Source organism: Canis lupus, chromosome 14 (genome assembly GCF_011100685.1).
Source record: "Canis lupus familiaris isolate Mischka breed German Shepherd chromosome 14, alternate assembly UU_Cfam_GSD_1.0, whole genome shotgun sequence".
Taxonomy (NCBI): domain Eukaryota; kingdom Metazoa; phylum Chordata; class Mammalia; order Carnivora; family Canidae; genus Canis; species Canis lupus.
The window spans coordinates 30,258,341-30,276,130 of record NC_049235.1 but is presented as its reverse complement, the minus strand read 5'-3'; positions in this window follow the sequence as shown (position 1 = coordinate 30,276,130).

Sequence of the window (17,790 nt, the reverse complement as noted above, 5' to 3'; positions counted from 1 at the left end):
CGATAATGGCCTATATACATTTTCCAAGATATTTTCATTTGGAAGCTAGGAATTATTGTTGAAGTGGCAGGCTTATTTAGTTCAGTTTCTTGAAAATGTTTCCAAGTACTAAAGTCTGAAGAACTATAATTTGTCCATTGTTCTTTTATGTCTAACGTTTCCGTGAAAACAGTGGATAGTTAAGCTCACAAGTCAGTCATAAAAGTGATTTTTCTTGAGATATCTATTATACTTTGTTATGCAACAGCAGTGTTTTGTGGGCAGTTCCCATTTTGTCAAATAGAATATTATAAAGGTATGAACTTAAAAATTGAGATTTAATAAAGTTCACATTTTTAACTACTTGAGAAAGGATATTTTTCAGTGTATTTTTTTGCTTTTGTTTTGCATTGCCAGTCTGTTGTGCTAAAGAGTACAGTGTTTCCTACCTAGTATAATTTGTTGTCAACAGTTTTACCCACCATTGCTTTTGCACACAGTGAAAAAAACAAATAATGTCTTAGAGTTATTGTGAAAATAGTTTTGACTTTTTAGCCCCAGAAAGGTCTTTTGGAATCACAGGGTTTTACAGTCCATTTTCAGAACTGTTGGAAATGATTACATATTTAAAAGATAGAAAAAAAAAAAAACATTTGAGGTATTGTAAAGGCAAGTAGTACAAGAAACAAACAAGAAAAGAATAATTAAAAGCACCTGGGCGAAAAAACCCTAAAAGGGTAAATTATGTTCCAAATATGAAGCAAACTAAAATGTGGCAAGATTTTACAGTTTAAAGTGTCTTAAACAAGAATGTCAATAACATTTTTCTTGCATAGTCCAGAGTTTCTGACATTGGAACATATGAAAAAGAAATATAACTCTTACATATTTTTTAGCCAGGAATAAATGATTTTTATATACTTGTATAATTAAGATCTTGTTTATTTATTTCCAACATTTAGGGTAGATAAATCACATAGCACTTGGTTGGGATTACTAACTAGATTCACCTGTTAACAGCTTTCAGGTGAAGTGCTCATCAAGGATGGGATGTGGCAGTGGAAATCCATTGGCAGGAAAGATGGAGAGAACAGGCTGCTAAAAAATAACAGGCAAGAGATACCATTCGTCAAGTGACATAGAGTGATTGATTGATTGATTGAATGATTGTAAAGATTTTATTTATTTGGCAGAGAGAATGCACAAGCAGGGGAAGCAGAAGGGAGACGGAGAAGCAGGCTCCCTGCAGAGCAGGTACTGGGATCAGGACCTGAGCCTAAGGAGGTAGATGCTTAACCGACTGAGTCACCCAGGTGCCCCAGGAATACAGATTTAAATAAATTGCTTAAAGTTACAATTGTAATGCAATATAAGCCTTCAGTTAATGGCATTTAAAGAAGACTACTGTGGAGGAGTTGGAAGGCATGAACAAACTAAATCTTCAGTTTCAGGGCAAGATGATCTCTAGTTAACTTTTGAAACTAATAAATCAGTATTCAAGTAGAATAGTTATAAAAATAGCCTCTAACAATTAAAATTAGACACAAAATAGAATTCTGTTTCTAGAAAATTGGACTGAAGTAAGGAGGAAGAATAATCTTTTTAGCACTGTCTTCTGTAGTGTTTTCTTCAATAAAAGCAGTGATTGAGTAATTAAATAAATAATATACATTAATGTGTATTTGGTATATTACATAGTCATATACATTATTTACATTTAAGATATATATGGCATATATAATTAATTACAAAATTAAAATAAATAAGTAAATATTTTACCCGTGGTTTAACTCATAGGCATTGCTCATCTCTCATAATGATACCTTAAGTTTGATCTCCTTGAGTTTGTAGGCTTTTTTATTCTTAATGCATAGTACAGTATCCAGCCTATGGTAGGTGCTCAGTAAATATTGAGTAAATGTATAGCTACCATGATATTGTTGTAGTCCCAAGGAACACTGTGACATCCTTTGAAGAATTTCATCTGATACAACTTTACTTTTCTCCACCTATCTTTCTAGGGATTCTAGTGTAAAATTAAACTATAGTCTGGTGGTCAGTGTCCTTTTTCAATAAATAGAAGGGAAGAAAGTAATGTCTTTTTGAGTGCCTGCTCTTTGCCTCATGCATCATTTTATTTAATCTTTACCACAATCATATGTATGAATTATACTAGCAAGACCATTGCAAGTCATCTTGCTTCTCCTGCTAGTCCAGTGCTAGGTAAAGTGGAAGAGCCTCAAAAAATAGTCATTGAAGAAATGAAAGTTAAAATTATTGGGATACCTGGGTGGCTCCGCGGTTGAGCATCTGCCTTCCGCTCGGGTCGTGATCCTGGGGCCCGGGGATAGAGTCCTGCTTGGGGCTCCCTGTGCGGAGCCTGCTTCTCCCTCTGCCTGTGTCTCTTAACTCTCTCTCTCTGTGTCTCTCATGAATAAATAAATAAAATCTTAAAAAAAAAAAAAGAAAGTTAAAATTATTTTACTGAGAAATAGAGAAAACAAAGCATCAGAAACTTTAAACAACTTTTTTAGAGTTATACTAGAACTGGTAAATGGTTTGAAATACACACCTGGCCAAGCTCAGAACCTGGGGATCCACATTATGTCCTGGTGTGACACTGGGAAACATATTGCCAACTCTGTTTTGGTTCGGTATTGTGGGTTTTGTTTTTAAATTATGTAGTTTTATTTAGCTTCAAGGAAAGACTTGCATCTGATCCTTGGTTCGGTATTGTGGGTTTTGTTTTTAAATTATGTAGTTTTATTTAGCTTCAAGGAAAGACTTGCATCTGATCCTTGAACAGTCTTTTAAATTAATGGTTACAATGTACCATCTTCGATTAACAGGCTAATTCTTTGTAGCTATTTTCCTAGACTACACTACAACTTTATGAGTAGAACGCTATTGGCATTGAGTACCTGATTTTCCCGTAAAGGAACTTTTAGGAAATTGAAGTTCAAGTGATAGTAGCTATTATATTGAACACTTTTACAACCTCCATGAATCTGACTGCTTGAATTTTATAATGTAGCATGTTAATAAATGAAATTAAATTAAGCTTTGATTTAGCATTGACTTAGACACTTTACCAAGCAACTTGGTTCAGTCATGATGCCCTAATCCATATTCCATTTTCTTTAAATATGTCCATGCCATTTTTTTTTAAGTGTAACACACACATACCAAGAGCAAAACCACACCTAACCTATGGATGCTGGCCAAAATTTAGCTTTTGATTTGGCATTCTCTGTACCAAGAGTCTGTGCTATACTTGGTAACTAGACTAATAATAAATGTCACATAGAGCCCTAAAAATAGACCACTGCCAGTTTTGATATAGTCTGCAAATAGCTGGAAAACAATATGAGTCACCCTTTCAAGGGTGTTCTCTTTTTTGTTAGTTTGTTTTAATATTCCAAGATAATGTTAAGTGATAGAAATAAATTCCATTGGCTCAGTTCTGAATACTATTTCATTTTTTAAAAAGATTTTACTTACTTATTCATGAGAGATACAAAAAGAGAGAGGCAGAGACACAGGCGGAGGGAGAAGCAGGCTTCATGCAGGGAGCCCGATGTGGGACTCGATCCCAGGACCCTGGGATCAGGCCCGGAGCCGAAGGCAGACACTCAATCACTGAGCCACTTAGGCATCCCCCAAATAGTATTTCAAATCCGGTAAATGGCTGCTGATTTCACGTTGTTTTGTCTTAGCTTCTTTCAACTTGTACTTTATGAGTTGTGTTTAGTTTGGGTCCAGTATTCAGAAACTCAAACCAATAGCATCTGAGGATTCTCTGTTTTGAAGTGTCTATAGATCAGGAATAGATCTATATTATATAGAATAAGCCAGCTTTTAAAGTGGGCTAAGTTTCTGATCCCATTCAAGTCTGATGGTATCATTAAGTCTTTTAGATATTTGAATAATTCCCACCAAATAGAATGTAAAAAGAGTTTAATGTAAAGCATACTGAAGTTAGAAATTTTTCTTCTTTTTTACTTCATAATTCATATTTTAAAATATTCCTATTGTTTGAATCAGACTTCACTGTTTCAGTTTTCACACCCTCCCCAGCCATTCAGTAAACTACATTTTACCTCTTCTTTGTTGTCCCCTTTACAGTCATTTTTTGGTACGCACCATACACAAAATATCCCAAGGATGGGCTCATATGATTATCACTAATGGAAGTGCAGGCTTCTCAGAGTTGGGTCTTTTATTTTTGTCACCTTTAAGAAAGTGCTGGTTTAAAAAACTGTTGTGTTTACCTTCAGCATAATTATCTTTGACTTTGCTCACATTTTAAATTATAAATATGACCTTGAATAATTTAAGTACTCCTCATATCCAGTTCCCTCATTTGTTAAATGGGATAATATATTCCTCATGAGATAAATATTAAATAAAATAATATGATATTAGTCGAACTTTAGTTATAAGACTATCAATTTTGAAAAAAAGTTGCTAGATTGTTAAATGTCTTTAATTTTACTTAAATATTAATACAATTTTATAGAAGAAATTTTATATTATAAACATAAATGCTCAATAATATTTTCTATAGATGGTATTTTTAAAAAGTAAAACAACAAAAATATCATTAAATATTTAACATTTAATAAAAATTTAATAACAATAAGAACTTAAAAGCAAATGATAAAAATTTATTTATGAAGTACATGAATGAGAACATTTCTTGAATAAAGCAAACTATTAAAAATCAGTTGGCAATAAACTCAGTATTGGACTCAATATTGCTTTCTTTATGAACATGAAGTTCTTCATCTGTAGACATATCAGTGTTTTTCCTTTGATATCATTTAGCATAGGAATACTAAATGATATGTATATGCAGCAGGAATATATATTGTATCATTACTCAGGTTGTTATTTAATTTTTTTTTCAGAGTCCCATATTGATTTATTTTTATACATCTGCAAACTACAGCTTCTGCAAATAACAGAAGTGTGGTAAACTAGATGCTTCCCCTCAGGAATTAAAATATAATAAACATACTATAGATTGAGGAGCCCCTTGACTTAGTAGCAAGTATCGAGGGCTATGAGATCCTACAATACAGTAGGAAATGTGCAAATGTCAGAAGTCCAAATGACAATATTCTCGGTAGATGATAACTCCTGTGGATAGTGGTTACTTGGTTCCTAGAAAACATGGTTCCCTGATGTACTTCCTTTGCATGTATTTTCTACTTATATTTATGAAAGTATCTTTCTATTTGCCCTTATATTTCTAATTTAATTTGCCTGTAATTTTCCAGGGAATGGTTGTTCAATTATTGGAATTCTATCATGGAACCCCATGGATTGGAGTTTTATTGGTAGAAGGACTTTAATTGCAGTTTCACTCCCTTTACTAGTAATGACAGTATTAAGATTTTCAAATTCTTTTGATGTCCCCTTTTGGTAAGCTATATTTCCAGTTACTGTTTCCACTTTGGTGGCGCACATTATTCCACGTATAATTGATGAACTATATTTGTCTAAATATTTCCAGATACTTAATTCATTTAAAATTTTAATAGAAATGGGCAGCCTTACTGTCCATGGAGGAGAGGTGCAATATTTATTAATTTACCTAAGATATGTTTAACTATCAGAAAAACACCACATATCTATGTATTTGAAGACTTTCAGGAACATTCACTGTTTTAGAGATAAAATATTAAGTATCTTAATTGGCAGATATGCTTCCTGAGAAAGAAGATATGTAAGAAAATTCACATTTTTTTCAAGGATATTACAAATAAATTTAAGAAAAAAATATTTAAATTGACTGATAGTTTAAACAGAGCTGTCAAATAATTCTTATCCTAAAAGTATATTGAAAAAGGTAGATTGAGGACAGAAAAAGACTAGTACAAATCATGTATTAATGAATTTTACCTTTCCTTTTTTACTGAAGTATAATTAACCTATAGTGTTATATCACTTTCAGGTGTAGAGTACAATATAATGATTTAACAATTTCATACATTACTCAGTGCTAATCAAGATAAGTATGCTAATCATCTTTACGTATTTCACTTATCCTGACACACATTTCCCCTCTAGCAACCACCAGCTTTGTCTTTTTTTCTTTGTTCATTTGTTTTGTTTTTTAAATTCCACGTACAAATGAAATCATACAGTACTTGTTTTTCTGATTTACTTCACTTAGCATTAAACCCTGTAGATCCAACCATGTTGTTGCAGATGGCAAGAGCTCAAGCTTTTTTTATGGCTGAGTAATATTCCATTGTACATATATACATAATTCTTATCCATTTTTTCTATCAATGTACACAGGTTACTTCCATTTTTTGGCTATTGTAAATAATGCTACAAGAAACATAGGGGTGCACGCCTCCTCTTGAATTAATGCCTTTATTTTCTTGGGATTAATACCTAGTAGTGAAATAACTTGATTATATAGTAATTCTATTTATAATTTTTTGAGGAGCCCTCATACTGTTTTCCACAGTGGCTGCACCAGCTTTCATTCCCATCAACAGTGGGTTCCCTTTTCCCTATATGCCCCCTAATACTTGTTATTTCTAATCTTTGATACTATTTCTTTTAACAGGTATTTTAACAATATCTCATTGTGGTTTTGATTTGCATTTGCCTGATGATGAGTGATGTTGAACATCTTTGCACGTATCCGTTGGCCATTTGTATGTCTTCTTTGGAAAAATATCTATTCGTGTCTTCTGTCCATTTTTAATTGTATTATTATTGGTAGTATTAGTATTGAGTTGTATACATTTTTATATATTTTGAATATTAACCCCTTTTGGATATATCATTTCCAAGAATCTTCTCCCATTCAGTAGGTTGCTTTGTTTTATTGATGACATTCTTTGCTGTCCAAAAGTAGTTTAATTGTGCTTCTGTTTCCCTTGGCTGAGGAAACATATCTAGAAGAATGTTACTATAGCAGATGTCAAAGAAAATACTATCTTCTTTTCTAGGAATTTTATGGTTTCAAGTTTCATATGCAGGTCTTTAATCCATTTTGAGTTTGTCTTTGTGTTTGATGCAAGAAAGTGGTCCAGTTTCATTCTTTGGCATGTAGCTATCCAGGTTTCCCACCACCATAAGTTGAAGAGACTGTCTTTTCCCCCCTGTATGGCCTTGCCTCTTTTTGTCATAGATTAATTTATCATATAATCATATGTTTATTTCTGGGATCTCTGTTCTGTTCCCTTGACCTATGTGTCTATTTTTATGCCTGTACCATACTGTTTTAATTACTACAGCTTTATAGTATAACTTGAAATCTGGGATTGAGATACCTCCAGCTTTGTTCTTCTTTCTCAAGATGGCTTTGGCCATTTGGGAATTTTTGTAGTTTCATAAAAATTTTAGGATTATTTATTTTAGTTCTGTGAAAAATGCTGTTGGTATTCTGATAGAGATTGCATTAAATTTGTAAATTTCTTTGGTAATATGGACACTTAACAATATTGTTTTTTCCAGTCCGTGAGCATTGAATATCTTTCCATTTATTTATGTCATCTTCAATTTCTTTCACCAGTGTTTTATAGTCTTTGGAGTACAAGTCTTTCATCCCTTGGTTAAGTTTATTCCTAGGTATTTTATTATTTTTGAGACAATATAACAGGATGTTTTCTTAATTTATCTGCTACTTCATTATTAGTACATAGAAATTCATCCAATTTCTGTGTATATTAATTTTGTATCCTGCACCTTTACTGAATTCATTTATCAGTTCTAGTAGTTTTTTAGTAGAGTCTTTAGAGTTATTAATGTTTTAGCGGATTTTTAAAAAGAATAAGTCCAGCATTGATGCATACTTATAGGAGACTGCTTCAGGTTGAAACTAATCTGAAACTAGAATTTGCCATGTGTTCCCTTTGCTGTTGGGCTGAGAGGCCTCTGTCCTAAACTCTGCTGCAGGTTGAAACTAATTTGAAACTAGAATTTGCCATCTGTGTTCCCTTTGCTGTTGGGCTGAGAGGCCTCTGTCCTAATGCAGGAATGATTTGGGCTCCCAATCCACTACCTGCCACAAATGCACACAATAGGACATTTCACAGTCATAGAGATAAGCGCAGTTGCTGCAAATTATGTCACAGTATGATAATAAGATCTATAAGTTAGAAAATCCTATGAAATGGTGTATTTCAAACATTCTCTCTCTCTCTCTCTCTCTCAATCTGTCTTGAATGAAAAGCTGATATGCTAAGCCATTTAGTTGAAAACCGACAGTGTCGGGAGAAGCAGAATTGGCAAGACTTGGAGATAGAATGGATGTGAGAGTGGGAGGGCTTAGGATGTATCTAAACTCTATAGAAACATCTATACTCTAAAAAGTGGCAGACTTCACAAAAGTAATGATACAGGACAGATCACAGTTTTGACAATGGTGATGGGAGGATGGGGCAATGATAAACAATGATAAGCTCAATACTGACATGTCACATTCTAGGCATGAATGTAGCATTCCACTGAGATATTCAGGAGTCAGCTGGTATTCAAAGACAACCATCAGGAGGGCATATACAGTATTCATGAAGAGTGAGAGGGAGGGATCCAAGGATACTAAGAGGACCTGAAAAATATTTAAGGAAGAGGCAAAAATAAGCTTGAAGGTGCTGAGGTGCATTTGAGAGACTGAGAAAAATCACAGAGAATGAAATGAAGAAGGTGGAGGCATGCAATGAGATTGTTGCTGGGATTGCTAGGAGCTGGTTCATGGTATATACTCAAATCTTGGTAAGATGGGCATGGGAATTTGTAATTTGTTTCAAAAGCAATGAAAGGGAATGTAAAATTTTAAGTTAAAAATGACCGATATTATTAACATTCTAGAAAGATTTTTCTAATTATTGTGTAGGCAGCAGATTCAAAGCATGTTGTAGAGAAAGCAGATAGGTGTCATAAAAGGTAATTATAATGATGCTGGAGAGACATAAAGGAGGCTTGAGGATAGTTAACAGTAGAAAGGAAAGGGGTCAGATTTGGAGGTATGGTTTTCAATTTTTTTAAACTGTAACTTAAATTTAAACAAAAATAAAATTTCAACTTGCAAGATATGTGTCTCAGTGACTGGTATGTATGTAACTGTAATGAAATTTCATGAAATTATACTTATTTATATACCTGATAAAAAATGTTGACATTTGGAAGAATTTTAATTATCTTTCTTCCTACTTTATTTTAAAAATTCTACTCATGACCCATTATCTGACTTCACAACTCACAAGTAGGTCCAATACCCACTTGTTTGCTAGTACAATCTACAGGAATTGATGTTAAACTGAATATGAAAAATAAGAAAGAGAAACATCAAGGTAGAGGCTGTTCAGTGAAATATGTCAGAACTACTGAATATTCCCTGGAAACCCAATGTGGCCATGGTTATATTTGGCATGCTATATATTGAACCAATGGATTACAGTGTGTTGTCTGTTATAAATAGAAATAAATATGCTGTGAACATGTGTGTACAGGTATTTGCATGGTGGGTAGTTTTCATTCCTTTTAGGTACATTTCTAGGAGTTATATGGATAGACCATAAGGTTAGTGTATATTGAAATTTTTAAAGAATCTGCCTGATAGCTTTCCATCATGGTATGTATGATTTTCCATTCCCATCAGGGAGATAATTCTTGAAATAAAAATTAAATACAATGAAAAATTCATCAGTTTGTATTTGGATCATGAATTAGTTCCTAAACATCTTTAATTTTTTCCATTGACATCACCAGCAGCCTGATCCCAGCAGATACTAAGTCTTCCTAATTACAATATGTGCTTTTGTGAAGATAATAAAAATTTACAAGTATATCCCTGAGAATGTCTGTCAAAATGAGGCACTAACTAGAAAATTGCTCTTTTTACTCATTAAACAATCTCTTAACTTCTCTTCACCTCATGACAAGATGGAATTAAAATATCTAACACCAGTACACTCAATAAAGCTCAATCATACAGAGTAAAATAGGTGATAAAAATTAAGTAAGGAAAATATAGGCAGGAATCAATATGGATCCAGGGGTGAGTTTGGTATGCTACCACTTGAGTGCTATACACTGGCTAGATTTATGCCATAAATTTGGCACTAAGCTACATATTAAACTATCTGAAGTGGGAAACATGATTAGGTAGGTGATTCATTGCATCCATAAAATTAAATAGCACCAGTGCTGTTCAGGAGAAACACATTATTCTTGGTACTGAAACTAGGGAGAAATTCCTAACCACATGTCCTAGAGAATGATAAGACCTGGATTTATGTCTTCGATGAATTGCTTCAACTCTGCTTCATAAAAGAAGGTTCACAGGTCCTTTCATCAGCAGGCAGCAGTTCCTGTGATGGATATTTAGGTAAAGGACTTTGTCTGATCTGCTGGTATTATTAGAAACACACTTTTGTATGTAGTGTAGAACACTAATCTTGTCTTTTTACTTATTTTGAATTATATACGTCGTTCATAGTGATTTCTCCCTTAGATTATAAGCGATAATTGCCATTACCAGAGATATGTGTCCATTCTTTACCTGAAAGAGAAATGGCTGTACAGAGACCCTAATTTAAATAGCAATCCCCAAACCATACAGTATGTAATATAGGCTCTACAAGGTATTTGCAAGTGTGAGAGTAAAAAGAATTCTGCGTAAATTACAATTGAGAACTCCAAATTGAGCAAATTCAAATAAATTTATTTGCTGCTGGACTTGTCAGAACCTTTAAAATATTTATTCCACGTGAGATTAATTTCTAAGCAGTATATGCATTATTTTGTATTTTTCAAACTTATTTTCCAAAATAAATTCTTCTCTTTGCAGAGAACCTCATGAGCTATTTCAAGAAATACTCTTGAGATCTTACACATTCTTTTATTCTGCACTGTGCATTTGGGTTAATTCCAGCATTGACTCAAAATCAATCCTATAAAGAGCGAGTTACATCCATTCTGACACTGATATGTGTGCAGCACTCTGAGTTGCTCTTTTGGCACTGACTACTGTTAAAATAACAATGAGATGTATTAGCTTGATGGGATTTTAAAGAAATAACTTCTGAAATACTATTTGTTTTTTATGCTCTGAACTCAAGCGTATGCCATAAATTTCTTAAAGATCATACCTGATCTTTGCCTTCTAAGTTGTGGAAAGGACTTTGGCCAAAAGTAATAAAATCTGATCTAAGAAAATAGAGATTGATTTAAGTTTCACATGGTGCCATTTTTAAGTGAAAAGTATTAATACAAAGGATTCAAAGGCTCTTATAGACAATATTAAAATTTTAGCAGCAAATAGCTATATTATTTTTTAAAAATTGCCCTCAAAATATGTAAGGATGAAAATAATGAACTTTGTGTTATGACAATATATTTGCCACAAATTATGCAGCCTTTTAAATATGAAAAAAGATAATGAAAAATAAAAATAAGCCTGCATATGCCAAAGACTGGAAAGCATGCAGAACAACTGGAAGTCTCATGCTGGTGGGGATGCTTAATGGTACGTACACTTTGGAAAACCAGTTTGACAGTTTCTTAGAATGTATGCTTTCTAACTCTATCTTAAAATAAGAATAGGGAAGATTATTTCAATTACTTCTGCAATGAGACTATTTCATAGTGATGTGAAGATTATATTTTATGTTTTCTGTATTTGAACTACAAAAATTTTGTCATGCAAATAAGATCAATGTAACAAAAATGGTTTTCAAATTAAAATGTGTATTGTTTATGCATACAGACATGGTTGAACAGTCTATATGTGGAAATCGTCCTTATGTTTGGCGTGTAGCTATTCTATTCTTGTGAGCACTTCTTTCTATTCATAGCTAATTCTCCTATTTTGAGTTTTCAGCTCCGGATTTATATATCCAACTGCTGGACTCATCTCCACTTAGATGTCTGCAGACATATCATGTTTAAAGCCAAATCCCTCAATTTGTCTGTTGTAGTAAACAACAACTCTTCTTTCATTTGCTTAAACAAAACTTTTGAAACTACACATTTCCTCATCCAGTCTGTTAGTAAACCTTGTCAACTTTACCATCAAAATGTATCCAGAGCCTTTCCATTTCTCACTACTTCTGGAGAAGCCATCCTAGTGAAAGTCACATGTGGTACCTGGACCACCTCACTCACTTCTGTGCAGGCTCCTGCCCCTTTAAAATCTATTCTTCACATGGAAACCAGACTGATGTTTTGTTTTGTTTTTTGTTCTGTTTTGTTTTAAGATTTTATTTATTTATTCATGAGAGACACACAGAGAGAGGAAGAGACATAGGCAGAGGGAGAGGCACTTCCTGTGGGGAGGCTGTTGCTGGACTCAATCCCAAAACCCCAGGATCACGCCCTGAGCCTAAGGCAGACACTCAACCACTGAGACACCCAGATGCCCCTAGACCGATGGCTTTAATACCTACCTCAGATTATGTGACGCTTTTGTTCAAAACCCTCCAGTGCTTTTTGTCAACATTAGGGAACTATACCAAGTGAATGTTAGGGAACTATACCAAGTGAAACACAAAACACATTATAAGTTTAAATTTTGCTTATATAATATTCTAAATGGATGGAGAGCTCTCCCGGGTAGTGGTTCAGAGACTAAAACACCTACTCTTTTTAGGCTTTGTCATTCATCATGGGGCTTCCAATTTTTAGAAAATTGCTCCTAAAATTACACATAGAGTGTGGACTCATTTATTAACATAATGTACCTGAGAAAACTTTAAATACGGATATACATTAAAATATTAATAAAGTACTAATATGGTGGGATTATGATATCTTTTTTCTTGAGTATGTTCTTCATTTTTCTATATTTCTATAGTGAATATATATAGTTTCTATAATCTCAGAAAAATAAAATTTTAAAGATGGTGGTGTAAGAGAAGAAGTTGTCTCAAATAATTAAAGAGAAGGATATGTGGAGAAGTGTTATGGACTGAATTGTGACTCTCCAAATTTCAGATGTTCAAGATCTGCCCCCCAATATGACTATACCTGGAAGTAACTAAGGTTAAATGAGGTCACAAAGGTGGAATCCTAATCTGATAGGACTGGTGTCCTTATAAAAACAACAGAAACAAAAGGAATACGTGTCAGGGTCCCCTTTCTTGCATCTACCTTGAAATTCAACCTTGATGTGTTATTCTCAATGCCTAGTAGAAAGATGACTTCTCCAACCCAGTTTTTCAAAAGCAGAGTTTGATCGCTCTGCTATATTAGATAAACTCTGTAATCTGCAAATGGTCAGGACTGGTGATAAGAAATATGGCTGAGTCACTTTGGTCTTTACGGCCAATGACCCCAGAGAAGGATGGAACACTCTGGGGTGGCAGGGAGTAGAGAATTTATCATAGAAGAGAAAAGACAGGGACTGAGAAGATTTTCTGTAAACAAGATCTCATTTTTCCCTGTTGTCAAATTGTCCAAAATCAAAAGGCAAAATTTTCTGGCTGGAAGCCCTCCATAATAGACCATCAACCTTCTCCAGCCTCAATAGATAGAAATTACAGAGATTACATATTAAATGGTCTTTTTGTATGACTGGAGTAGAGGAGGCCAAAAAGCAAGAATCAAATTAAGGAAAACTGGCCAGCAATACAACAGTTCCAAACCAATAAAAAACATTCAAAGATTGGTAGAGACTGACCATATTCACAGCCCCTCCTCCACCTACTTAAGCTAAACTGATGAGATAAACCTAAACTCTGAAGCTCCATGTATAGTTGGAGGTATATCACCAAGAAATAGTTATTCACATCTTTTAGAGGTGGGGGATGTATGAAAAGACATATCCATTCAAGGTTAAACAAATTGAAAATGAGGGCAGGGAAAGAGGATGCCAAAATTAGGTGAAGGACTTCCTTATAATCCCCCCGGAAATTAAGAATAGTTTTAGGCAGAACTGTTGTATGCACATAAAGAAGTTAAATAGGACATGAATTTGAAGGAAAGTGAAATTATGTGATAAGCAATAGACATAATAGGGCAACTAAGAGAGTTAAGGAAAGAGTTTAAGAAAACAAATAATATCATTGTAGAATTTAGAGTAGAGCCAGAAGAAATAGTGAAGAAAAAATATACCAAAAGTATTGGTTTGAACGAATCAGTTAGAGAGCCTTAGAAAATAAGAAATGAAAATGCTCAGAGACAGTAAATGGATGTGGAGACAAATGGGATCTGATAAACATAAATTACATTTGTGAAGAAGTATAAAAAAATAAATGAAACAAAAATAATAGGAAAAATAAAGTAGCAGAAAATTTCCATGAAGTAAAGGAAGATTTGGAATCTGAGGTTTAAGAGACCTGCTTCTTCAAGATATACCTATAGGAAGAAGAAATAACACACCAAAATGATTTAATTTCAAGAGCACAAAAATATTTCACAAACATCCAAGAGGCAGAACTGAGTAACTCAAGGGGAAAAAAAAGTCACATTGAACTCAGACTTAATATTAGTCTGAAATGTTAAATGCTTAAATAAAATGCAGGATAGTAAGTGGAGATTCTCTCCCTCCTCTTCTTATAATGCACATCTCATTAAAAATTATTTTTATATGATTTATAATTTTATAAACATTAAGGTTAAGTATCACATGCAGAAGAGTCTGTGATGAAGAATTTCTGTAATTACTAAAAAGCATCACGTCTTGTGTTAGAGACCTATTGCTTCTCAGACGTGGTGCCTGGGTGGCTCAGTCAGTTAACTGTCTGACTCTTTATTTCAGCTCAATCATGATCTGAGTCAAGAGATCGAGCCCTGTTTCGGGCTCTGCACTAAGCGTGGAGCCTGCTTAATATTGTCCCTCTACTTCTGCCCCACTCCACTTCCCCCAATTGAGGGCTCTCTCCCTCTCAAAATAAACAAACAAACAAAAACAAACAAAACAAAGCAAACTTTTACTTCTTTTCATCTCCAAGTTCATACTTTATTGGCTGTGAAAATGGATCCGAGTCTTTTAAATATTTTTTTCCTTGCTAGTGAGATGATGTTAAGCTTTGTCAGAAGCAGACCCTGGATAATCATTGTTGAAAGCGCAATGCTGTGGGCATCGTGGGCAGGCTGTACATTCCATAGACAGGAGTGAGTCCAGTCTGAGGGCCAACTAGTGAACATGGTCCTCTTAATGACCTCTTCCAACACAATTTCCAGTAAGTTCCTCCATCCACCCTGAGGGGACTGACTACTCTACTTCTGCTATTCCTATATTTTTTAGAGTTCCTTCCATTTTAATTAGGCACTCCCTCATTACTCCAGTTCCCTATTATAGCTGACATTTTTTTTATTTACTTATTTATTTGTATGAAGTAGAATTTTTAAAAAGATGTTATTCATTTAAGAGAGAATGAGGGGGGAAGGGAGAGAGAGAGAGAGTACATGAGTGGGGGAAGGGGCAGGAGGAGAGGAAGAACCAGACTCCCCAGTGAGCAGGGAGCCCAAAGCAGGACTTAATCCCAGGACCCTGAGATTGTGACCTGAGCTGAAGGAAGATGCCTAACTGACTGAACCACCCAGGCGCCCCTGTACAAAGTAGAATAAACATACAATGTTATGTTACTTTCAGGTGTACAATATAGTGATTCAGCAATTTTTTACATTACTCAGTGCTCATCGCAATAAGTGTACTCTAACCTCTTTACCTATTTTACCCATCTCACCATCAATCTCCCTTCTGGCAACCAACAGCTTATTCTCTGTATTTGAGTCTGTTTGTTTTTTTCTTTTTCTTTTTTTTTAAAATTATTTATTTATTAATGAGAGACACACAGAGAGAGAGAGAGAGGCAGAGACACAGGCAGAGGGAGAAGCGGGTTCCATGAAAGGAGTCCGATGTGGGACTCAATCCCAGGAATCCAGGATCAGGACCTGAGCCAAAGGCAAGACGCTCAACCCCTGAGCAACCCATCCGTCCCTGTTTTGTCTTTTTCTTTTGGGCTTTTTCATTTCTTTGGTTTCTTAAATCCCACGCATGAGTGAAACCTTATGGCATTTGTCATTGCCTGCCCTTAATAACTTAGCTTTACGCTTTCTAGGCCCATCTGTGTTGTTACAAATGGCAAGATCTCATTCTTTTCTATGTCTGAGTAGTGTTCCATTGTGTATATATACCACTTCTTTATCCATTCATCTGTGGATAGGTACTTGGGTTGCTTCCATAATTTGGCAGTTGTAAATAGTGCTACAGTAAACATAGGTGTGCATGTATCTTTTCAAATTAGTCCTTTCATTTTCTTTGGGTAAATATCCAGTAGAGGAATTACTGAGTCATATGATAATTTCATTTTTAATTTTTTGAGGACCCTCCACACTGTTTTTCACAGTGGCTATGCCAACTTTCATTCCAACAGTGCACAAGAGTTCCTTTTTCTCCATATCCTCACCAACACTTATTTCTTACCTTTTTTATTTCAACCACTCTGACAACTGTGAGTTGATATCCCATTGTGGTTTTGACTTGCATTTTCCTGATGATTGGTGATGTTGAACATCTCTTCCTGTATCTATTGGCAGTCTATGTGTCTTCTTTGGAAAAATGTCTAGTTAGGTCCTCTGGCAGTTTTTTTAAATCTAATTATTTGTATTTTTTAGTGTTGAGTTGCACAAATATCTACATATATATAAAATATCATATATATATAATAGACATATATAGGATATTAACCCTTATTGGATATATAATTTCCCAACATCTTCTCTGATTCAGTATGTTGCCTTGTCATTTTGTTGATGATTTTCCCTTCTGTGAAAAAGCTTTTTTGTTGGTATACTCCCAATGGTTTATTTTTCCTTTTGTTTCTCCTGCCTGATGAGATATATCTAGAAAAATATTTCTACAGACTATGTCAAGACTGACAATTCTTTATTTTTTTAATTTTTTTTCTGACAATTCTTTATATTAAACTTTCCCTGTTCAGATTACTTTCCCTGTTCAGATCTCTCTTCCTTGACTGGATGCTTATCAGAATCATTAGAAGTTTCATATCAGGTTTTTTGATGTTGTTGTTGTTGTTGTTGTTGTTGTTTCTTTGTTTTTTTTTTTTATGTCTGTTCAATACAGAAAGCTTCTGATGTCTTTTTGTTCTGATTTATTTGTAAATGAGAACATTAGTGCAGCAAGTTCTCATGTCTAGAATTCTCATGGGATGCTTATCATTCATATCAGGCTCTTTATAAGAATTTCCACTTAGATAAAAGAAAGGACTGCCAGCAAAGCCACAATGATTAGGAGTCTTTGGAGAGAAACCTGGAAGAAAAGCATCTTGGAACTATCTCAGGCTTCCTCTTTCTCTCCTGGTATAGGCTTTAAGCCATCTATTCCATATATCTTGCTTCACCTGACAGGTTTCTAGCCAAAGTGTTTTGTCTTTGTTGATTTTAGGGGGAATTAATTTTTGAACTAGAGATTTTATATTTAACCAAAGTACTCTTCACATATATAGGTAAGAAAAAAATATGGTAAGACATCCAATCATATTTATAACTTCTAATGAAAAAAAGGAAGAAAAGACAGAAAACTTTGCCACTTGTGCCAGTACAAGAAAAAAAAAAAAAAAAAAAGAATGAAGAAGATGGGTGGTTGGCTGGCTCAGTCAGCAGAGTGTGTGACTCTCAACCTTGGGGTATGGGCTTGAGCCCCATGTCAGGGGAGAGATTACTTAAAAAATAAAATCTAAAAAAAAAAAAAAAAAAAAGAATGGAGAGGATAAGGAATCAATAGTTAGCATTAGCATCATTTAAATACAGAATGAGGCTTAAATGGTGGTAGTGTCTATGTTCATTTGTTTGAGACAAGTTTATTGAGTGCTTATG